Here is a 24,804-nt window from a genome sequence, read left to right on the forward strand (position 1 = left end):
GCAAACCCTGGAAAGTTGCTGAATGGGCAAATATTCTGTGGAAGCAGGAACAAAAGTGCTCAGCTACAGTGGGGCTCATCATGAAGTCTCGCAACCAGACCAAGGCAGGCCCAGGAAAGAAGCGGCAGGGAGAGATAGTGCTTCTACCACCAAAGATGGGGCTGCAAGGCCCGCTGATGCCGGTCGCCCTGTGAGTTCCAGGGAATCGACAAGGCCAGGCATTGCTGATGGCCACGGCGGCTGGCTATTGAGAGAGCCTCCTGTATGTATGGGATCACCTTCCAGTAGACAATTCTTAGTGGATACAGGAGTGGAGGTCAGCGTGATGCCCCCGACAGATTTGGACACTAGATGCAGGCAAGCGGGCCCCGCGTTGAGGGCTGCCAATAACAGCCAATAACAGCAGCATATGGACCTAGGGCACGTGTAGGGCCAAGGTGCAGTTCGGAGGTAGTCACTTCTTGTGGAAGTTCATGCTAGCCGTAGTGGAACAGCCACTTCTCAGAGCAGACTTCCTGCGGGCCCACATTCTCCTAGTAGACCTTAAGGGCAAGAGACTTGTGCATGCAGAGACATTTCAAACCTTCACACTGAGGAGTGCAAGGCTCCCAGCACTGCACCTGGATGTAAGTTCAAGGTGGAGGTGCCCCAACATGATATCATCCTTACCAAGGGTCAACCTCTCCATACAAGGGCGAGATGGGAGGAGTCACGTGATGGAGTAGTGGCTGGACAGTGAACTCCAGCCCTCTCCAGAAAAGTCGGGAAAAACAAGAGAAAGCACAAAGGCACAGAAATAAAAGTTACAGAAAAGTGAGTATAAAGGTGGAAAGAAGATGGCGACAAAAAAAGAAAAATCGAAAGCAACGGTAAGAAGAGAAGAAGAGAAGACAAAGGAGGAAAAAGGTGAAGGCCTTACCTGTCCGAAGAGGCCCGCTGCGGAGAGAGAAACCCGCTCCCTCAGGTCGGTAAATAATAGACTACAAAAATGGCTCGCAGAGCCGAGTAAAAGTGCGCAACCGCGCATGCGCGATACTTCGCGCATGCGCGATGCGAATGAAAAAAAACACACCGACGGGAGGGGGGACCAGCTGAGGAGTCGATCTCCACAGCCGGCAACGACAGCTGCAGAACACCTGCAGCAAGAAGAGACCACAGAAGACAATAGAAACAAGAAAGAAGAGGAGGAAAGGGCAACAAAGAAACAACAGAGGGTCAACCCAGAGGAAGAAGAAGAGGAAGAGTATGGTGAAATAGAAGAAGAAAAGAAAGGAAGGTAAAGGATATACTTGCTCTTATTAAAGGATACATGGAGTCATTTAAAGAATGGCAAACACAGGAATTTAAGGATTTAAGAAAAAGAATAAACAACACAGAAGAGAAAATAAATAAAATGGAGATGACCTTAACAGAAATGGGAAAGAAAATGGACAAGATGGAAGAGCGGGCAGTAGCAGCAGAAATGGAGGTAGAAGACTTAAAAAAGAAATTGGAGAAATCTAATAAAAAAACTAAAGAGACACAAGAACTACTAGCTCAAAAAATAGATACAATGGAAAACCATAACAGAGAAATAACATAAAGATAGTGGGCCTTAAGGAAGATGAAGAAGGCAAGAATATGAGGGAGTTTATAAAAGAGTGGATCCCTAAGACCCTAGGATGTCCAGAACTACAGCAAGAATTGGAAATAGAAAGGGCACATAGAGTATTGGCCTCTAAACCACAACCACAACAAAAACCAAGATCTATTGTAGTAAAATTCCTAAGATATACTACAAGAGAAAAGATACTGGAGAAGACAATGGAAAAAGTAAGAGAGGGCAACAAACCACTGGAGTATAAAGGGCAAAAAATCTTCATTTATCCAGATATAAGTTTTGAACTCCTAAAGAAGAGAAAAGAGTTCAATACAGCAAAGGCGATTTTATGGAAGAAAGGGTATAAATTTATACTAAAGCATCCAGCGGTATTGAAAATATTTATTCCAGGACAACAAAACAGACTATTCTCGGATCCAGAAGAAGCACGAAAATTTGCAGAACAATTACAAAAATAGACTGAGGGAGGAAGACGGGTAATGAGAGTTAAAATGATCACGATATGTATGTGGGTAAAGACAAAAATAGACTGAGGGCTGAAGACAGGTAATGAGAGTAAAAATGATCACGATTGATATGTATGCGGGTAAAGAGGTATAAGAGTGAATAGAGACAATGAGCATACATGAATGTATCTGTACTTAGAGGAAAATATAGATAGTATAGACAAGAATTAATAAGGGAAGGTAATGGAATAGAGAGAATAAGGAGGGAATTAAAAGAGTGACCTTTGTGACATATGAAAAGTGAAATCTTTTCTGGGGGAGGCGGGGTGGGGGGAAATAGCGGTCACTGCAAAATCAGTTGACGCTTGCGAGTGGATTCGCAAATCCAAATGGAGAGGGGAGATGTGGTTGTCCGACAAGGGATAAAGGACAACTCAGGAGGTGAAGGGGAGATTGGGGATAAATAAGATAGAAATAGGAGAATAAGGAAAATGTTGGATGTTGTAGGAATGTTGTCTTATAAAGAGTTGAAAATAAGAAAACAGAAATGGAAAAGGAGGAAAGGTAACGATGGAAAAACGGAAAGAGAAGATAAACAAAATATAAAAGGGCTACGCTGAACTATATGTCTTTAAATATTAATGGAATACATAACCAAATTAAAAGGAAGAAACTACCAAATTTAAATGAATAAATGTATTCCATTAGAAAAAATAACATATTGGTTAAGAAATAATATTGAAATATTCGAACAAGTATAGGAGCCTTACATTAAATACAATAGCGAAAACCTACCGGGGGCAAACATTACCTAAGTTGATGGAAGGAGAAGGAAAGAAAAGAATGGACTCAGTAGAATTTCTGGTGTAATTTTGTTGAATGACAACATTGTCTGACTGGCTTAATGCAACCTAGATTGTATACCAAAAATGGATGAGAGGGGGGGGGGGGGTGGGGGGGTGGTTTGGGAGGAAAGGGGGGGGGAGAAAAAGTCACTGTATATGTGTGAAAAATAAATAGTGTATATCATGGCTAATGTGATTTATGGTGTGAAAAATAAAAAAATTAAAAAAAAAGAGAGTGCCCTAGCTGGCTGTGTTATTGTTGCTGTAGAGAATTGGATGTGAGGTCAATCCATAGGCCCATAATAGTGGCAAAGAGGATCGATGGGGTCTCCATTCCCCCCCCACCCCCCATCGATGTGATGTACCAGGATTGTTGTCTGAAGAGGCCGTGCAAAATCACTGATGACCCTTACCACACTGCACTCAGGACCTTTCAGTTGCTCCCGTCGGGACAGAGAAACAGGAGTATCAGAGCCAGCACCACCAGGCTGAGAGACAATTTCTTCTCATGGGAAGTGGGAATGCTGAACGACTAATGAAACTCCCTACACTAACCATTTGAGTCTGTAATATTTACTAAACAATATTTATTTATTTTTTTTAATCTGTTGATGTATTATTTCTATCTATGTTTGTTACATCTAGTTGAGTTTCTGTGTGTTTTACAACAAAGACTAGAAAACTCTGTTTCATCAGTTATCGGATGATAATAAACTTGAACTGTAGAAAAAAAAAAAAACAAGGGCGAGATGACTTCCCCCGGAGAACCTCCAACTGGCCAAGGAAGAGTTTCACAAGCTTGAGGAGTTAGACATCATTCGGCAGTCAGACAGTCCATGGGCTTCTCCCCTGCACATGGTGCCTAAAGCATCTGGGGGCTGGAGACTGTGTGGCAACTACTGTCCACTTAACAAGGCCACCACTCCAGATCGTTACCCCTTGCTGCATATCCAGGACTTTGCAGCAAACCTGCACGGAGCGACGATCTTCTCCAAAGTGGACTTGGTGCGAGGGTACCATCAAATCGTGTTGCACCTTGACGACATCCCCAAGACGGCCATCATCACTCCATGCGACTGATGGACGTGGTAGGCCGAGACCTGGATGGCACCTTCGTCTACTTAGATAATATCCTGGTGGTGAACAGACCTGGCAGGAACATCTACAACACCTCTAAAGCCTCAACAGTCGCCTACGTGAGTTCGGCCTTACTATCAACCTGGCTAAATGCCAGTATGGGCTGAGCACGATTGACTTCCTGGGCCACAGGATTACCAAATGTGGGGTCACACCTCTACCCAGCAAGGTGGAGGCTATCTGCAACTTCTCAAGGCCCAGTACGACCAAAGGACTGCAGGAGTTCATGGGGATGGTCAACCTTTATCGCAGATTCATCCCCACAGCGGCTCGAAACATGCACCTACTCCTCACCCTGATAACTGGCAAAGCAAAGGACTAGACCTGGGACATTGACTCTGGATGAGCGTTCGTGGAAGTGAAGGAAGCCCTGACTAATGCTGCACTCCTGGCCCACCGCAGGCCAGATGCACCCACAGCCCTTATGGTTGATGCCGCAGGAACAGCGATTGGTGGAGTCCTGCAGCAGCAGATAGAAGGAAATTGGTACCCACTACCTTTCTTCAGCAAACATCTGCAGCCCCCTGAACTAAACTACAGTGCTTTAGACAGAGAGCTACTGGTGCTGTACTTAGCCATCCACCACTTCCGGTATTTCCTAGAGGGAAGGGTTTTCACAGCTTTCACGGACCATAAGCCACTGACGTTCACCCTGGCCAAGATCTCTGACCCCTGGTCAGCCCGCCAAAAGGGACACTTGTCTTACGTCTCGGAGTACACCACTGATGCAAGGCACATCTTGGGAAAAGACAACATGGTCATGGACGCCTGGTTGAGACAGAGCATCCACTCTCTGGCTAATAAACAGGATTACGTGACACTGGTGGAGGTACAGCAACAGGACGATGAGATATCTTAGAACAGGACTGCCATCATGGGGCTGCAGCTTCAGGACATCCTAGTCGGCACAAGTAGCACTACCCTCCTGTGTGATTTGGCCACTGGGCAGGTTCGACCTATTGTCCCAACTCCATCACGTGCTGGCACATCCATCAATCAGGACCATGGTCTGCTTGGTGGCCAGCAAGTACGTGTTCCATGGATTGCAGAAACAAGTCAGTGGGTGGGCCAAGATGTGCATGCAGTGCCAAACAACCAAGGTACAGCGACACACCAAGGCCCCCCCCCCCCACAGTTTTTCGAGCCAACAGAACGAAGGTTGACCACATTCATGTTGCCATAGTGGGACCCTTACCAGTCTCACAGGGTTTCCGCTACCTGTTCACGGTGGTGGACCGTTTCACCCGGTGACCAGAAGTAATCTCCCTGGCTGACACATCCACTCGGTCCTGCACCAAGGCACTCATCTCATCCTGGGTAGCAAGGTTAAGGCGACCTTACCACATAACCTCCGACAGAGGTGCACAATTTACCTCCAGCCTGTGGACCAACGTTGCCAACATGTAGGGCGCTCAGTTAGACTACTCACCAGCATATCACCTGCAGTCTAATGGGCTGGTTGAACACTTCCACAGGCCACCCTTATGACCAGACTCAAGGGCCCCAACCGCATAGATGAACTGACATGGGCACTGGTGGGTATTTGTACAGCCCCGATGGAATGCCTCCACACATCCTCCGTTGAGCTCGTCTACGGAATTCCACTCATGGTCCCCAGGGATTTTGTCCCACCAGCCAGAGGTCAACAAGAGGATACAACCTTCTTCCTGGACAGGCTGCAGCGAAAGGTTGGTAACCTGGCTCCGATCCCACCCTCCAGACATGTGCAAGCCAAGTTCAACATTCCTAAAGAACTCCAAGACTATAAGCATGTGTTCGTGTGTGGAGGGCCACACCATCCACTGCTACAGAAGCCCTATGAAGGCCTGTTCCGAGTCATCTGAACTGGACATCGGTGGCAAATCAGGTCTTCACCGCAGACAGGCTCAAGCCGGCACACACAGGCCCGACACAACCTGTGAAGACATCAGCACCTCATCGCAGAGGCCAACCACCAAAGATGTTGGGGACTGCGTCCAAGGACACTATGAACTGTAGTGCCGTTTCTGGGGCGGGGGGGAGGGGTCACGTGGCAGCCCGCCACCACGGAGATTGAGCTGGCACATTGCACGGTGCACGCAGTAGTAAACAGCAGCATAACACACTGTAACACGTCCCTTAACACAGTGAATCAATAACATATAGTTTAAGAAATAATATTGAAATATTTGAACAAGTATGGGAGCCTTACATTAAATACAATAGCGAAAACCTACCGGGGACAAACATTACCTAAGTTGATGGAAGGAGAAGGAAAGAAAAGAATGGACTCAGTAGAATTTCTGGTGTATTTTTGTTGAATGACAACATTGTCTGACTGGTTTAATGCAACCTAGATTGTATACCTAAAATGGATGAGAGGGGGGGGTGGGGGGGTGGCTTGGGAGGAGGGAGGGGGGGGGAGAAAAAGTCACTGTATATGTGTGAAAAAGAAAAAGTGTATATCATGGCTAATGTGATTTATGGTGTGAAAAATAAAAAATTTAAAAAAAAACACGGTTGAAAGCTGGAGCAGTACAAGACCAGCAGCCCTAAACTGATCAAGCTGCCCAGCTAACAGATCAATAACAGGCTGGGGAAGAACTTCCACAGGCAAGAATGTTCCTGCCCCCTATTGTTATTCATGCAGCTGATGTCAGCCAATCGAACAAACGGCAGGAACTCCAACTGTATAAAAGGAGCCTTTCCAGCCTCAATAAATCTCAGAGTTTAACCTCTCTCATTGCGAGTGTGTGTGTTTCTTTGTAGCAATCGGCTACAATACAGTGTAAAAGACTTGAATGCAAGGAGTGATTCACAGAGGGAACGTGAAACTGCAGATGCCCAGATCTAGAGCAAAAAATAAACTATTGGATGAACACAGCAGGGTAGGTAGCATCCAGGTGACATTTTGGGTTGAGACCCTGCTTTCAACTACATTGCCAAGCAACCATTTCCCTCCATGGAGACTTGCTGGCCCATTGAGTTGCTCCAAAACTGTTTTTATTTGCCTGCAATTTACAGTAGTTTATTTTATAGCAAAATAAAATTAATCAAGTCCATTTGAAAAGTAAACTAAGGCAGATAAATAAACTGTTGGAAACATAAATACAGATTGAGTTTATGCATTCTGCAGGATGATAGAAAGGACATCGATCTGAAGCATTTTTTTTGCCTCTGCCCATAGATATTACCTGATCAGAAGAGCATTTCCACTATTTTCTACATTTATTGCATTGTGCCAAACAGTATATTTTGACCAAGCACCAGAAATAGATTTAAATAGAGTCTCTGCAAAATACAACAAAGTGAGCATAGAATCGAAACTACAGAAATGGGGTTGTCCCACAAAAATGTAGGAACTATTCCTGTAGACAGGGGAGGAAAGCCACGCGATACACACACAACTCATCCAAGCCATCAGTGCAGACTCCAGGCGTGATTGGATGTCAATCATTTTGGGAGCATTAAGAGGAAATTTAGGTTTTAACTATCCCAGAAAAAAAATCCACCAAAAATATTTATGCCGCTGTCAGATTAATTTTTCATCCAGATGTAATTCTGGCCTTTCCACCTTTGACATTTTAAGTTGTTCCAATGCAACCTAATGCAGATTCAAGGAATAGACCAACTTCTGGTGAAGCACAGGAGAACACTTAAGCACTTAAACACTGAATTAAACAATTTTAAATAAACAGTTATTCCATTTGGTACCAGATTTGCCAATTCTGATGAAATGTCCGACACTGTAACATTCACTCTCGACAAAGCTGTGGAAGATTTCCAGCAGTCTCTCATTCTCCAGTTTAGATTTTGAACAAGCAAATGTGTTTTTTATAATCTCAGAGTGCCACCAATATTTTCCATATGTTTATGTTTATTTCCTCCCATTTACATCTCAAAAAGGATCTACTGGGATGGTCAAGACTTCTCCATGCCCCCACCTCAGCCAGCACCACCACAAATTGCATTCTTCAGTCTCTGTAGGACTCCACCCAACCACAGATACTCCCTTGTTCTTATCACAGCTCTCCCTTCTCTGCAACAAAAGAGCATGCTTAATTTCTGACTATTCTTAATTTTTTAAATGGAATTAATCAAACTGAATCTTATTTCTAATTATCGTTTCCTCTGTACCAATGATCTTGCTGAGTGTTTCACGCATTTTCTGTTCGTTTTGTCCTGAAACATTAACTTTATTTCTCCATACACTGATTGACCAAATAATCTTTCCATAACCTGGCGATACTTGGATCATATATCATTGAGATCCCCTATGTTCTGATTGATTTCTACCATTATTTGTCAGGAGTTCCTATTTAAAAGTATGTTGGTGAAGGAATGTAAATCCATGAGAAGCATGTAAAAAGGCAAAGTGACTCCTACTCCCTTGTAACAGCTGCCTCATCTCACAAGTGATTTATAGTTCAGTCGCAGTGTTAAACAAGATGCAAAAGGTGTCACCTCTTGAATGATATTGTAGCATAGCATTACCTACTGCCAGTGGCAGACTTTTGGTCCATTCTATGTGAATCCCCTGCTGAAGCCACTATTCCAGTCTGAATGAACACAAAACTGATGATGAGTAAATCAGATGTTTGAGGAGTCATCAGTTATCCCTGGACAGAACAATGAATTTCAAAGAGGATACAGAAACTGAAACTATTGGGCTGTGTAATTTGGACAATAATGAGGAAATATTGCTTCTTCAGTTTTATATTTACTGCTCAGACAATAGGCAATATTCTTCTAACTGATACATTGCAATTTTTTTCCCCATATGTAGAAATGTGTTTCATTAGCTTGGAAGCACACTTCAAATGTGCATTTTACATGTGTGCATGCTCATACGTTCTTAAGGTGTTTAATAATTATTCAGGGTTAGCAATATGGTCTTAGCACAGGCAAATGGGATGGGCAACCTAGTTGGCATGAATAACAAGGGCTGAAGTCAATCTTCTGTGCTGTATAGCTCCAAAATACAGTCAATGGTGTGGACCCAAGAGAGCAGGGAGCGGAGGCACAGCACTGCTCCGGAGTGTCCTACCACCCAGTCCTAATGCTGATGGATCTATATAGGTTTTAATCTGCCTGTTAAAGGAGCTAACTTTTTAAAATCTGGCAACCACAGGGACTGTGCCCAAGATGGTGGCACATTTGTTAGGCAACAAACCTAACAGAATCTGGGGGAGCAGAGGGCCAGCGCAGAAGAAGCCTGGAAGACAACCTTACAGGGAAGGTGACCTTACAGGGAAGGTGACCACAGCAGTGGACCAGCAAAGAGCTCAGTGGCTGAAGGCTTCTCACAGACTGCAGACAGTTGAAAATGTGGTCGAAGGACCCACACAGGCTACTGGCTGCTAGAGACTGTCCCATGGGAACTAGGTAATGAAACTAGGATTTGAGAGGGTTCGGAGGGCAAGAATAGCTCCAAAAGGGTCTTGGGTGCCAAAGACAGAACCATAGAAAACTACAGCACAGAAAATAGGCCATTCAATCCTTCTAGTCTGTGCCATTACATCATTTTGCTAATCACACTGATCTGCACCCATTCCATAACCCTCCAGACCTCTCCCATCCATATATAGGTCTATTTTGTTCTTAAATCCTAAGAATGAGCCTGCATTTACCACATCAGATAGCAACCCATTCACAAACTCCCACCACTCTCTGAGAAGAAGTTTCCCCACGTGTTCCCCGTAAACCTTTCACCTTTCACCCTAAAGCCATGTCCTCCTATATTTATCTCTTCTAATCTACCCAGAAAGAGCCTTCTTGCATTTACTTTGTCTATTGTTACAAGTTCAAACCAGCAACCGCAAAGAAGGCATATCACACAGGGGTAAAGATGAACAATTACTTTATTAACAAAAAATTCACCTTCAAACTTTAATTCAAAATCCCCCCTTTTATAACAATGCCCACTAGTTACTATGTAAATTTCTATAACAGTGTAAAACTAATAAATTCCCCAGCCTAAATATAGCATATGTAATTAAAGTCTAAGTTATATTTACAACCAGCCTACAGAAAAAAAACTTAGACACAAAACACACAAGACTCACAAAACTTCGATCTCAACTGAAGCAAAAATCATAAACAAAATTCAGTTTGTTTGGTAAACTGAAGCCAAAAGATCTTTGAGAGAGAGAGAGGGCACAAAATTCAAAGTTGTCTTGTGTTGCTTGGAGAGAGAGGAACGACTGGCTTGGTTGGGATCCTTCTAGCTGCCTTCGGAATGTTCATCCCTTTTTGAAATCCCAACATTCTAAACTGTCCTCCAGACCATGACTCATGCTCTGGGCCTTCTTCCACTCGATAGCATCCCCAGTGGTGGTTTATTGTCCAAGACCAGAAATTTTTAGATCATTTTCTGCACATGTTCAGTCCGTCTCCCACTCTCTCAGCAGTTCATCTTCACCTTGGCTCTTAAAGGCATACTGTCACTTTTTAACATAAAACCACACAACACATAGGCCAATACACAACACAAAACTCTGTAACACTATCCCCCTCATAATTTTGTAAATCTCTATCAAATCTCCCCTCATTTTTTTATGCTCCAAGGAATAAAGTCCTAACCTGTTTAATCTTTCCCTGTAACTAAACTCATGAAGACCTTGCAACATCCTAGTAAATCATCACTGCACTCTTTCAATCTTACTGATATCCTTCCTATAGGTTGGTGACCAGAACTTCATACAATACTCCAAATTTGGCCTCACCAATGTCTTATACATCTTCACCATAACATCCCAATTCCTGTACTCAATACTTTGATTTGTGAAGGCCAAGATACCAAAATCTTTCTTTACAACCCTATCTACCTGTAACACCGTTTTCAGGGAATTATGTATCTGTATTCTCAGATACCATTGTCCTCCACACTTCTCAGTGCCCTACCATTTACTATGTATGTCCTTCCAACATGTAACACCTCACATTTGTCTGCATTAAACTCCAGCTGCCATTTTCTGGCTTAATTTTCCAGTTGGTCTAGATCCCTCTGCAAGCTTTGAAATCCTTCCTTGCTGTCCACAATGACTCCAATCTTAGTGTCATCAACAAACATTCTGATCTAGGAGTCACGTGATAGAGTAGTGGCTGGTCAGGAAAAGCCAGCCTTCTGCAGAGAAAGTTAACCACACATGCGCGGTTTGCATTCTGAGGAGGACACCGAGGAGAGAGGATGCCGGGAACAGGATGCTGATAATACAATGGAAGAAGACGCGGGGATGGCGCTGATAGACACAGGCTCAATACTGAGTGAAGATATAGAGTAAGAAAAAGAATCCCAAGAAGAAGATAAAAAAATACAAAAAAAAGTGCAAGGTAAAAAACAAATACAGATGGTGGATAAGGAATATTTTGGTAGACAAATAAAGAATTTAATGGACAAAATAATGGTAGAGTTTAAAGCTATTAGAAAGACTATGCAAGAAACAGATATAAAAATACAAAGAATGGAGAATGTAATGATAGAAATGAAAAAGAGAAGTGAAGAAGTGGAAGACAGAGTGATAGGTGTGGAAATGGAGGTGAATGAATTAAGAGAAAAACGAAGATAGAGACAAAGAGATTAAGAAGTCACATGACGTTTTAGAGAACTTTAGTTGACGTATTAATATTTTAAAAAATTTTGCCTGAAAGAAGGTGAATAAGTGGCAGATATAAAAGGATTTTTAAAAAGCTGGATCCTACAGATTTTGGGAGTAGAAGAACTGCAAGAAGAAATAGAAATTGAAAGAGCCCAATAGGGCACTGTTGCCAAAGCCACAACCACAGCAGAAACAGGGTTCCATACTGGTAAAACTATTGCGATACATGACAAGGGAGAAAATATTGGAACTGGCTGTTAGAAGAGTAAAAGAAAACAAGGGACCATTGGAATACAATGAAAAAAAATTCTTCTACCCATTATAATATTTGAACTTTTAAAAAAGCATAAAGAGTTCTGTTACAAGCCCAGAGGACCCATAAACCCAGCAGCAATAGATATTCACCAAGACAAATGGTTACTTAAATAAAAGTTGCTTTTAATTTTCTTTAAACATGAAAACAAAATCACACTTTAACTTATTGCTATTGACTTAACTAACTTAATCCCCTTCTAATTCTAAGTGCAGGTGTATGTAATGTGTGAGTAAGTTCAGAAAAGTTCTTTGGTTCACACTCCAATCCAACTTCTCATTCCTTCAAGTTCACTGGTTGCAGGTAATTCTTAAACTGTGCACAGAATTTAACAGTTATAAAGTTCACCAGGCTTTGGTGTTTGAAAGGTAAATAGTTACCACTCAGGAAGGTTCTTGTCAGTTTTCAGAGAGAACTTTGTTGAACACTGGACATCCAGCCACTTCAGTTTCTTGCCGAAGAAATTTGTCTCCTCAGGGTTTTCCAGATGATAACCTCTTTCTTTCAGGTCACCACAGAGTTCCTTCTTATTTCCCTTATTCCAAGTGAATCATTAGACAGCCAGTCCTCTCCTCTTCCATGAACCACAAGGGCTTTGACCAGGCTGAACTAAGCACTCACAACCTATCTTCCAAATGGGGTTTTCCACAAGCTTGCCAACTTGTCCTGTTCTAATCCCAGCTGTTGTTGCTGACTGTAAAACTGTAGAAGTGATCTCTCTCTCTCTCTCTCTCTCTCTCTCTCTCTCTCTCTCTCTGAGAGAAAAACTTTTTTGACTCTCTCTGCTTGCAAAACCACATGACCCTCTTAGAACAGCAAGTTCCCCTCCAAACAGAAGGCAGCTGCGACAAGTTCTTTCATCTGTTGCCTTTTTGTAAACAACAATCCATTAGTGAAGTCTCTTGGGCACTCTCCAAAACTTTTGCAAAGGCTGTGGGACCAATATGTCCAGCATTACCAGAGCTCCAGTAATTTCAAATAAGATTAGTTTAAAAGTGTTTGTATGTGATCTACACTAACAATCCTGCCCCAATTTATTTCCCAAAAACATATCTATATACTCTGTCACAATGGAAGAATGGAAAGGTAATTTTAGATAGGGGGAAAATGGGCCTCTATCTATGATGGACAACTCTACAGGCCCTTTTATAGAGGAATAAATAGAAACATGAAGCCCTCCTTCCTGCACCATCTTGTTAGCCACTTAATTATCTGCATTAACTTCCTATTTCTATCTTCAATAGCATAGCATGGGTAGCACTCCTAAGATCACAACCCTAGAGATCCTCGCCTTCAAGTTTGCCGGACCTCTTCATTCTTCCTACCCATGTCATTAGTCCCTACATGGACCATGATATCTGGCTGCTCACCTTCCCTCTTGGGAATACTGGGAACTTGATCTGAAATATTGTTGACTCTGGCACCAGGAAGGCAACAGACCATCCTGGATTCCTGATCTCTCCCACAGAACCTCTTATCTGTCCCGCTAACTATCAAATCCCCTATCACTACTGCTCTCCTCTTTTCCCTCCTTCCTTTCTGAGCTGAGGCTCCAGTCTTGGTACCAGGGATGTGACCACTTCAAGTTGTCCCTGGTAGGTCATCACCACCAACAGTATCCAAAACAGTATACTTATTATTGAAGAGAACAGCCTCTGATCTCTCTGTCTTTTCCCCTTCCTTCTCCTGACATTCATCCATCTACCTTCCTCCTGACCTTTGGGGGTGACTGCCTCCCTGAAACTCCTCTCTATCAACCTCTCTGCCTCTCAAATGATCTGGAGTTCATTCAGCTGCAGTTCCCCATCTCAGTTCATCAGGAGCTGCAGCTGGATGCACCTTTTGCTGGTGTAGTCTTCAGGGACAATTGTGCTGACTCAGATTTCCCACACCACATAATCAGAGCAATCTACTGCCCTAGCTGACTCCATCACCTACTCTAATATCTATCCAAAGGCCACCTCACTGAAGCCTCACCACAGATCACATCAGAGGTTCAGATTTGGAGCTTGTGTTGCCGATGGCTTGAACTGGAATCTGTGCAGCTGCAGGGGCTGTGGGAGTGCTGGAGGCAAATCCATGGACATTTAGTCCCTCTGAATAGACTCACTTTTGCTTCTCTTTCTCCTTTTGTTAGTTATGCTGAGCAATGTTCATGGTGACTCTTTGCTTTACGGCAGAAAAATGCTGGAGTATATTATGTGTATTACATTTTTCATCTACTATTACACGACAATAGAAGGAACCTTTGAACCTTTATGACTTTTTGGATGCTACTAATCTCATTAATGAAAGCAAACAATGAGCGGCTGCACGAACCCAGTGGTCAGGCAGTATTCATGGAGAGCTCCTCTGACCTCTCATAGTTAGAATAAGATGCCAGCATCTGTACTTGTTGTGTTTCTCATTTATGAGTACCTTCTGCTGCAACAGCCCAGCCCTCTAACTCAGCACAGTACCTTGCTTCTTGCAGATTTCATTTAAATAATTTGGAATCTCCCTCAGTTATTCACTCTCAGTTGAACAATTGCATTTTGCAAGCAAAAATATCAAAAGAATAACTGGGACAAGGTGTACTTGAAAGTTATCCTTCTCTATCTCATTCCAAAGGCAAAAAACTTGGCTGAACTTTATCACAGACCACAAGTATAAGCTTGAATTCTAGCCTCACATCCATCCTGCTACCACATTTTGACTTTGAAAAATGCACAGTCAATAAAAACTGAAATAATGATTGAATCATTGAAATACCATTATGAAGATTAAGCTTCAACACATCTTCATCCTTCAAATTCTCTGTAATATTTACAACCATTTAATGAACTGCATAAGATTATATAAATTACAGAAAGTAAGAAAACCATAAGACTGAGACATCAGGTTAGAATTAGACCATTCAGCTCATCAAGTTCACCCAACCATATCATCATGGCTGATTTACTACCCTTCTCCACTCTATTCTCCTGCCTTCTCCTCATAATCCTTGATTCCCTCCCTAATCAAGAAGCTATCTAACTCTGTCTTAAATATATTCAATGACTTGGCCTCCACAGCTGACAGCAGCAATGGATTCCATAGATTTACCACCCTCTGAGAAGGCTTTTTCAGAGTTTGTATCATGACCTCAAGATCTTCCAAAATTCTTAATTACTATGCAATATTGTTGACCTCCATTGTGATGTTTAGAATCTCAAAGCAAGCAGCAGAAAGAAGCAATAATAAATATCACCCAAGGCACAAGGAAGAAGATGCCTGTCTTGAACACTGTGTCAAAGAAATTGGCTCAGGATAACATTTAAACTTACTTCAGCTGGTAATTAAGAGGAAGATACATTAACTTATACAGTGTATGCCTCAAGAATTAGCAACACTTATGCTACCATTCAATCTGGACATTTACTTGCATCCCTCTGTGCATCAGAAAGAATGCTTCCTCTTTTGCCAGGCCTGGATACAATCTTGCAAGAAGGGTGGCACTGTAGCACAGTTGGTAGGGCCACTGCCTCAATAGCACGAGAGAACTGAGTTCAATCATGACCTTGGGCGTTACCTGTGTGAAGTTTTCACATTCTCAAGGTAAATACGTGGGCTACTTTTGGGTGCTCCAGTTTCCATACTGCATCCTTCTCTGACTCTGTTCCTCTCAATGGTCACCAGGCTGCTTAGTAAGAGTTTGTGCCCAGATTAGGCCAAAAAGCAGAAGGCGGTAAGAATAAAAAAGATTGCCCACATTGGGGCAGCCAACATTTTAGGTAAAGAGAAGAATGTTAGTTTATAAAACACATATAATGATCTCACTCTCTTACTTTTTGAATAAGAACACACCTGAAGGATTGGAAGTAAGGCGATGAATTTGTGCACAACAGTGTTTGTAAACAGCCATTGAGAAATCCTTTATTTGTATTGCTGGTGGAGCAACAAATTCACTCCCTTGCTTTTCTTGAAAGTTCTGTGATGGGATTTTTTAAAGGCAAATCCCCAAAATAACCACTCAGCTTCTCTGACAGTTCAGTGATACTTGGTTGTGCACTTCAAAGTTCACCTATTCAGTGGAAAAGGACATCCTTGCTACTGTTCTGAGCCATGCACTGTGATTATTGGGACTGGCCACCTGTGTCTGAACTATTCAGATCATCGTGCTGTCTCAACTCACGGAAGGAGGGGGCAGTGGCTGCTGCTGAGTGACAGTATCTGAACTGGTGGAAACAGCCTTTCCCAGAGACTGGAACCAGCGGGTGTTGCAAAAGCTGCAATTACTTCCACTGCTACCAACAAATAATTAGCTGTTGGTGAGGATGACTCAAAGAACCCATTCAGTTTGGAGCAGATGTCTGAGCACGAGTTTCTGATAAGCAGGAATAATCCGACTCCTCACCAAGCAAGGCCAATCTGTTTATCTTTAAGCTGTGCATTAAACTTCCAGAAGTGTTATTCTCCCCTCTGCAACTTTCCAGATGTTCTGTCCCATGACGATAAAAAATGGGTATTTCTGTTTCTTGCTGTCAAATTGCAGCTGATCCTTTGTCGTAATTTTGGTAAGACAAAAATGGAGATGTGTAGTGTGGAAGTCAACAACCATTTTACTGTTGTTTGGCTCTGTTCCCTATTTGTCATCTCAACAAATGCATTCTAACAAAACTGGAATGGAAAATGCAGAAATGTAACAGCCACTTGTAATGAGTCAAGATGTCAAGTAAATTTATTTTTCCAGTGAATCCTATGACCAGATTCCTGAAAGCGATGATGGCCAATTTCCAAAGACACCAAAAGTTGATCCATCAAAGACAGTTCCACTGGTTGAATCAAAGACCCAGTCTTCCCTCATTCCCCTCGACCCCAAGCTTTCCTCTTCTCCTTCAGATTACCCACTTCCCTATTGTTCTTCTCCCAGTTCCCCGGCCCCAGAGTTTCCCCTCCTCACCCACTCAATCAACTTGGAATTTCTCTTGCAAACCACAAAGGCAGATCTCCTCCTACCCAGACACCCTTGTCCATCTGGCCTAATACACCAGGCTGTTCATTCAAGGGTCATCCTGCTCATATCATCAGGGTCATCGCCCTTCTCTTAAGACATCAGTGAGATTGAGGCACTGCAAGCAGCTGGCTGTCTTCATGGAATGGCTATGACAGTATGTACATTCAGCAACAACAGAAAGTTTCCAAAGAACAATAAAGCTAGTTAAATATAGCTTTTTTTTTACATTTAATAGAGTAAAATGCACATGCATTGAAACATGTTAAATATAACTGAAATAAATAACTATAAATAACTACTTACCTCTCTCTCATCAGCCTGCTTGTTTTTCCAATCCATGGTAAGGGAATCACCCTGGTAAATGCAAAGCTTTTGGCTTGGCTGAAGTTTGCATCCCCCCTTGAACTCAATGACAGGTGGCAGCTGAGACAGGTGACAGATCCCACCAATCTCTGCTCTGGAAACCAGGATTGACCTGAAGATACACAGCCAATGACACAGCAATCAGGGCAGATCTGACCCTATCCTTGTGGGCAGAAACATGCAAAGATACCTAACTGCTGAGAACTTATCCACTATAAGGTAAGAACAATAAGATTCAGACATGTGGTGATTACATTCATGCGATTCATGAGCAAGTTGGAGAAGTGTGATGGCCCAGTGAAGCACTAGTTAACCCCGCTGTTTCCCAGCTTCAGAGACCCATGTTTGTTCCTGAACCTGTGTGTTGTCTGTGTGGAATTTGCATGTTCTTCTAGTATGTGGCTTCAGTTTCCTTCCAAATGACAAAGAAGTGATGGTTGATAGGTTAATTTGTCACTGTAACTTGCCTCTAGGATGAGTGGTGGGAAAATTGGTGACGAATATAGTTGATGAAGATATGAAAGAGGAAATGTTGATTTGTGCTTGATGAACACCACAGAATCAAAGGGCTGCTTCTCCAGGAGTCCATCTAACAAGAGTGGCAATTGTCACTGCAAAGGAACTGAGTGAGGAGCCAATATTGTACCTCCAACAGTTCAGCACTTCTTTAGTTTTGCATTGCAGTATTATTTCTGGTGTGTGGCTTGAATCATGACTCTCCGACTCAACGATAAGATTGTTACTGCAACTCAAGGCTGGTCCACTGGAACAATAGAAAAATGTAACAGGAGCAAGCGTAGGCTAATTGGCCCATCAAGCTTTCCCTACCCACTCAGTATGATCTTGGCTGATCTGCCCCAGACCTCAACTCCTCTTCTGTGCCAGGTTCCCTTCACCCTTAATTCATTAACCTTCCAAAAATGTATTTACTTCCTACTTAAATGGCTGTAATGATCTATTCTCTGCAATTTACCCTTGAGATTCATCACCCTTGGCAGAAAATAACTGACAATATGCAACATATATATTACTGCACAAACCAGAATATCTACCTAGGTTCTTAGGTATTTCTGAATTGTTCTTCAAACATTGTTTTCCTCTCTGTTTATCTCACATGTCACCATGGTAACACAGACCCTGCCTTGACCCATCAAGGCAGGGGCTTTGTTGCCATTGTGAACCGCAAGCTCAATCTGTGACGTCACTGACTGGTGCCAAATGGAATCCTAAGGCCAGGATTTCTTATGGATGTCTAAAAATGAGAGAAGCACGGAAGTCTGCAGACACTGTGATTGCAGTAAAAACACACAGTAAATGCTGGAGTCGCAGTGTCCATAGGAGGTAAAGATATATTACTGACGTTTCGAGCCTCAGCCCTGCTTCAAAGAATAAGCAAAAAGCAGGCAGGCATCTCAATTAAGATAGAGAGTGAGGTGGAAGAATGGGAGGGGGAGAAGTGCAGACTAACAACCAAAAGGTGTTAATTGGATATGATAAGAGGAAAGGTGAGAATTCATTTGAGCTCTGTGGAAGAGACAGCGAGAAAAGGGAAAATAGAATTAAAGGAAATGAGAGGGGATGGAGTTGGGTAGGGTGGTTTTAATGGAAACTGGAGAAGTTAATGTTAATACCATCCACTTAGAGGGTGCCCAGATGGAAGATGAACTGTTGTTCCTCCAAATTGTGGGTGGTCTCAATCTGACAGTGCATGAGACCTTGGATAGACATGTCAGCAAGGGAACAGGTCAGGGAATTGTTTATCCTAGATGGAAGATGAGACCTTTAAAAATGACAGCGAGGTCGCAAAGAAAGCAAGGGGGAGGACTGCAGTGGGCAAGCAAGGATTGGAAGTGCCAGGACTTGTATGTTAGAAATTTGGGTAAGGGTTGGGAATGGTCAAGGAGGGAGGGGAATAAAACATACTGCTGAACAAGGCATTGTCCACTTAATTTAGAAATTAAGAGGAATGTTGCCTCTCAAAGGGTTATGAATATATCCCAGAGAGTGGTGAAGGATACAACACTGAATATAATGAGGGCCAAAATTAATGTATTTTAGCCTGAAGAGGAGTCAAGGGTGGTGGGAAGCAGGAGGAAGGTAGAGCTGAGACCAGTATTAGATGAGCAATGATCTCATTGAATAAGGGACCAGGCTTGAGTGGCCGAATGGCCTATTCTTGCAATTATTTCTTAAGCCATTATATCATCTCTCCCAATGGAAATCAAGTTGTAGAATCACTGTGCAGAAGCAATTGCATAATCTGTTCTCATGTTTTTGGAGCACTGAACAACAATACATGCGTGGAATCCTTGAATTGAAGCATTTGTGTTACCTTTGGGTTGACCCATAATCTCAGTGAGATCTTAATTAAAACTCACCACCACTGGGAAGATGTTGTTTCAAAACCTGTTCATTGACATTGTCACAACTTTTGCTTTAAAAATAATATAAAAAGTGAGTGGTTTTCGGCCATTCACTCTACTTGAGGCAGAATTTCATAATTTCCTCTTCAAGTAGCCAACTGTATTTATTGTTCCTGCCCTCATTATACATACTGATACGCCAGGAGTATAAAACTTACATTGGCTGGATTCAGTTAGTAGCTGCAAAATGTAGCCTTTTTTAAAAAAAGAGGAAAGATATATTTTGTGATGCCTATAGTTTCCTCTTTGTATGACAACATGTCAGGCCAGATAGCATATTTCCCACACTTATTATATTGCATGCACAACAGAACAACATGCAGCCCAACTGGTTTATGCCAGTCTTTCCAACTCCTCATCAATTTCTTCCCACCATACTTATTCTCTTCCTGTGAATTATTGGATCATGGAGTCATGCTGCAGAGAACAGACCCTACAGCCCAACTAGTCCATGCTAACTAAATTGGCATTTGCTTACATTTGGTCCAAATCCCTCTCAGCTCCTCCTATTCATATATCTGTTCAAATGTCTTTTGAATTTTGTAATTGTGATTGCTTCTACAGTTTCCACAGGCAGGTAATTCCTAACATGGACCACCCTCAATCAGGTTGCTAGCTCTGAGTGAAAAAGTTGCCCCTTAGGTCCCTCTAAAATCTTTCACCTTAATCCTATACCCTCAAGCTTTAGAATCATTTATGGGAACATGACTGAAATTTCACATTATCCTGGTCCCTCATGATTTTGCACACCTCAATAAGTCATCCATCAGGCTCCTTCACACCATCTTATAAAGACCCAGCCTATCCAACCTCTCCCTATAAGGTAATCCCTCCATTCCCAGACAACAACCTGAGAAATTTTGCCTGTGTCCCTTCCATTGATTTGATGCCCTTCCAATAGCTGTGCTCCTACTCCTACCTCATTCATATGTTTTTGGCATTCTTACTTAAATGCTGCTTTGGCCATCACCCCATTTTGGCCATTAGCTATTATCTTCCATCTTCTAATCAACTTCTGGATACATTTTTGCCTCAATATCCTTTTTAAATTTATTAGTCTCTGTGGTGTATTTACAATCCCTATCTTAGGTTCCTCAAATAGCTGCATTAATTTTTATCCATTCTGACCCAAATAAATCTTATTACAATTTTTTTTGGCTGATCAGACTTCCTTTTTCTCCCCCCAAGCTAAGCGTTCCTGTCTCTTCAATCTTTCTGGTGAGGGTAACCTCCAATAAAACTGATAAACCCCATCTAGTACCTGATTCACCATTTCTCCATTGTTTTTATGGCAAAATCTAACAATATAACTATATAACAATTATAGCATAGAGACAGGCCAACTTGGCCCTTCTAGTCCATGCCGAACACATTCTCCCACCTAACTCCACTGACCTACACTCAACCAATACTGATAGTAATTTATCCATATACCATTGCCATACACTATCCCTCTTCTTCCCTTTTCTGTCCCTCTTCCTTCTCTCTTTTGTTTCCCCTTCACTTTTTCATCTTAGTCTTCTTTTCCTTCCTCTGTTCCCCTAAATCTTCTTTTTCTTGTTTTTCTTTTTTATTGGTAGCCCCTCAGGATTCAAGATGGCCTGGATCCATTGGGATGTTGTGGTTCTGATGTGACTAAGTCAGAACCTCAGATTCCTCCACAAATTTGTGAGGAGGTGACCGAGGGGGTGAGTAGTTCACTCCTTCTTCATTTGTGCAGTGCTTCTGTATATCTCAAAGGAATTGTGATTCTCATACCATCCCAAATTCTCCATCTCCCCTCTCATTGGTCATAAGCCATAGATTCCCAGGACTCAGTGGGCATGTTGCATTCCTTTAAAGGATATTTTGAACTTGTTTTTAAAAATCCTTTCTGTCTACCTGACCAGAATATCACTTGTTCTCAAACAAAATTTGATTGCATACTCCGGGCGTCTCCCAACACTACAAACCATGCCTTGGTGTCAATGACACCAACTAAGATCAGATAATTTAGGGCTCAATATTTTCAATGGGTGAAAAATTAAATAATACTTCTTGTATGGAATAGAAAGTAAAAGATAAAACTTTTATATTTAGCAACTTTTGCAAATTCAACTACATAGCCAAACAAAATTAATTGGCCTTTGTTTCATATCCCTTATTATCTTGGGTCTGAGTAGGTAATTCTGAACCAACCACATTGGTAGTTGTGGAAATAAGGAATCTACAATTGCTGCAAATCTGAAATGAAAAATAATCGAATGGCAGAAAAACTCAGCAAGTCAAGGCAACATCTGTAGAAGGAGAAATAGGGTTCAATATTCAGCTCTAAGAATTTTCTATTTTTAACTGGTGGCTCTGAAGATACACATTGGCCAGGATGGGGTGAGGATAAGGAGAGAAGACTTCCTTACAGAAAGGATATTTACAACATAATGATCAAGATTAATGATTTGTTAACATTTAATTTTGTTTATTTTCAATTTTATTTTGTTGTTTTTTTAACATTCATTTTAGATTCAGTATTATTTAACTGAATGTAATTTATACAGCTACTATGATACCATTTGATCTCAATTCCCTGGATTAATTATTATTGCATGCATCCTGAATTACCAGTCCATTAATTTAATCACTGTGCCACAACTGTAGATGTATTACTTGCCACTTATCAGGTAGGAATCTAAACAGAAAGTGCTGTAAACACTTTCAGGTCCATTGGTAATAAGGGAAAGAGAAATAGGGTTAACTTTTCAAATAGAGGAAAGGTTATTTCAAGTTTTTGGATTTTTCTAGACACACTGAATGATTGTGGATTGCCAACTCATGATGAATCAGCATAAAGAAGCAGCAGACAGAAGTTATACAGGTAGCAGTTATTATAAACAAAATTCCAGAAGGCACAAATAAAACCCAAAAGTTTTGATCGTCAGATAATGGAACTTGATAAGATGTAGAATGGAGAATCAATGAAGAGTATCTTTTAGACTGTAATGTTAAAGTTGTTGGGTCCCCCTCCCAATCTGTTGGCTCCCTCATCCTCCACACAGCCCACCCTCAGGCTACACTGACTTATTCCTGACTGTATTTGAGTTGGAAGTCAGTCAGGGCTGGTGGAGGGAGTTGAAATGTGGTCTTTTGGAGTCAATCAGGTTGCTAGCTCTAGTTGAATACATTCCTGGAGGTTTCATCACAGAGCCTCCTCCTCCAATGCATATTGGTCTTCTCAACTGACAATCAATCCCATTTCCAATTTAAGCTGTTCAGAAAAAAAAGACTACTGCCTATATATTTTCCTTTCTTGTGTTGCTGGCAACAATAGAAATTGTGCTTTTTCTATATGGGTTTTCTACATTCAGTGTTCACAAGGCAGTATCCTCTACATTAGATAAATGGTCAGGCAATCAGAACTCCTGCTCCTTGTCCATATTGGGCTATTTCAATTCTACTCTTTTTTTTTACAGCCTATCTATCTGTGGCCTCCTCCAGTTCCATAGTGAGGTTCAATGTACACTAGAACATCCTATCTTCCATCTTGTCACTTTGCCATCCTCTGTAATGTACACCAAATTCTCTAACTTGAGGTAAAATGCTCTTGCATCATTATGTCCCTTTCTTACTCTGCTTATTTAAAATGGCTTGGATTCATACTCCTTATCTGTTTTAATTTTAAATGATGCTGCACAGTAGAAGGCTCTACTTGCCAATGAAACCCATGGTGCCCAATTACACACAATTAACGCATTAATACCATGCATTTTGGAGGGTGGGGGGAAACTGGAACACCGAGAGAAAACCCATACAGGTCACGGGGAGAACATACAGATTCCGAACTGAGAGTGTCGGATTCGAACCCAGGTCATTGGCGCATGAAGAGCATTTTGATAGCCATGACCCTAACTGTGCCTGCCTTGTCTTGGCATTGCACCATATTGGCATTTATCTTACACTAGCTCTGCTCAATCATACCTTGATGAAGGGCTCAATCCTGAAATGTTGGCTATATATCTTTCCCTCCTATGGATGCTCTGGGATCTGCTGAGTTTATCCACCAGCTTTGTGTATTTGGATCTAGGTGATCAAAAAGTTGTCATAAAAAACAGAACACATTATGGGTATGTCCAAAGGAATACTTCGAAGGATGATGGAAGGCATATAATGATCAAGGCTATGATGAACAGGAGTCTCTCTGGTTCCACTTCACACTCATCATCCTGTGTGGACTTCCACAGATGGGTGGCACAGTGGCATAGCTACTAGAGCTGCTGCCTCACAGTCCTGAGATCAAGATTCAATCCCAACCCTGGGTGCTTGCCCATTCTCTCTGTGACCCTGTGAATTTCCTCCATGTGTTTTTGTGTCCTATCACATCCCAAAGACATGCGGGGTGGTAGGTTAGTCAGCCATTACAAATTTATGCTCATGTAAGTGGTAGGTTCTGGAAAGATTTGATGAGAATTTGGAAATAATGAAAACAGGATTAATGGAGAATGAGAACAAGTGGACTGTTGATGGCCAGCGCAGGTTCAGTGGGCCAAAGAGCTTGTTTCCATACCATATCTCTACAAAGACTATGACTCGATGAGAGGGATTCTGAATTTCTTTGCTCAAACTTGTCTCTTCTCATTTAAAGTTTTTGTACAAGCAGGTATTAAAATTTTGAATAGCAGCGGCAAAAATAAATAGGAAAACACAGATTGCTGCAAGTCTCTGCAAACACATCTAAAGATTTGATCAAAATTTGAATTATATTTTTGTTTTGTTTTTAAATAATCCTCAACATAGCCGTGTTATCTGCATGAAAAGCATTGCTTTAAAAATCTATGCTTGCTATAATAATCACTCATCTATAGGCAAACATCAATGTATTGAGCCTGGACCTGTTTGAGTGTGCTCCAAGAGAAATACATTAATTCCATCATTAACTCATTATCTTACCATTGAATATGTAGGTAGATACACAGAAAGCAACAGAAGTATCTTCAGCAAAGAATTTGCACAGGTCTGGGAAAGAGATGGTATTTTATTTCCACAGAACCTTTGACCATCTCATCCTTTCAAAATTTGCTTCCTTTCTCTGGAAGAATCCAGCTGGAAATCCATCTCCATCAGTGGATGTAAGGATCATACCATCTTGTGAAAT

At 41.8% G+C, this 24,804-nt stretch overlaps 1 long non-coding RNA gene across 1 annotated transcript; it reads left to right on the plus strand.

The window, feature by feature from the left end:
* The first annotated feature begins 18,406 nt into the window (after positions 1 to 18,406).
* On the plus strand, positions 18,407 to 24,593 carry LOC138763407 (uncharacterized). The gene is made up of 3 exons (XR_011357532.1): positions 18,407 to 18,597; positions 21,260 to 21,367; positions 22,458 to 24,593. It is a non-coding gene; the product is annotated as an uncharacterized lncRNA (long non-coding RNA).
* Positions 24,594 to 24,804: the final 211 nt, after the last annotated feature.

This window comes from Narcine bancroftii, chromosome 5 (assembly GCF_036971445.1).
Source record: "Narcine bancroftii isolate sNarBan1 chromosome 5, sNarBan1.hap1, whole genome shotgun sequence".
Classification (NCBI taxonomy): Eukaryota; Metazoa; Chordata; class Chondrichthyes; order Torpediniformes; family Narcinidae; genus Narcine; species Narcine bancroftii.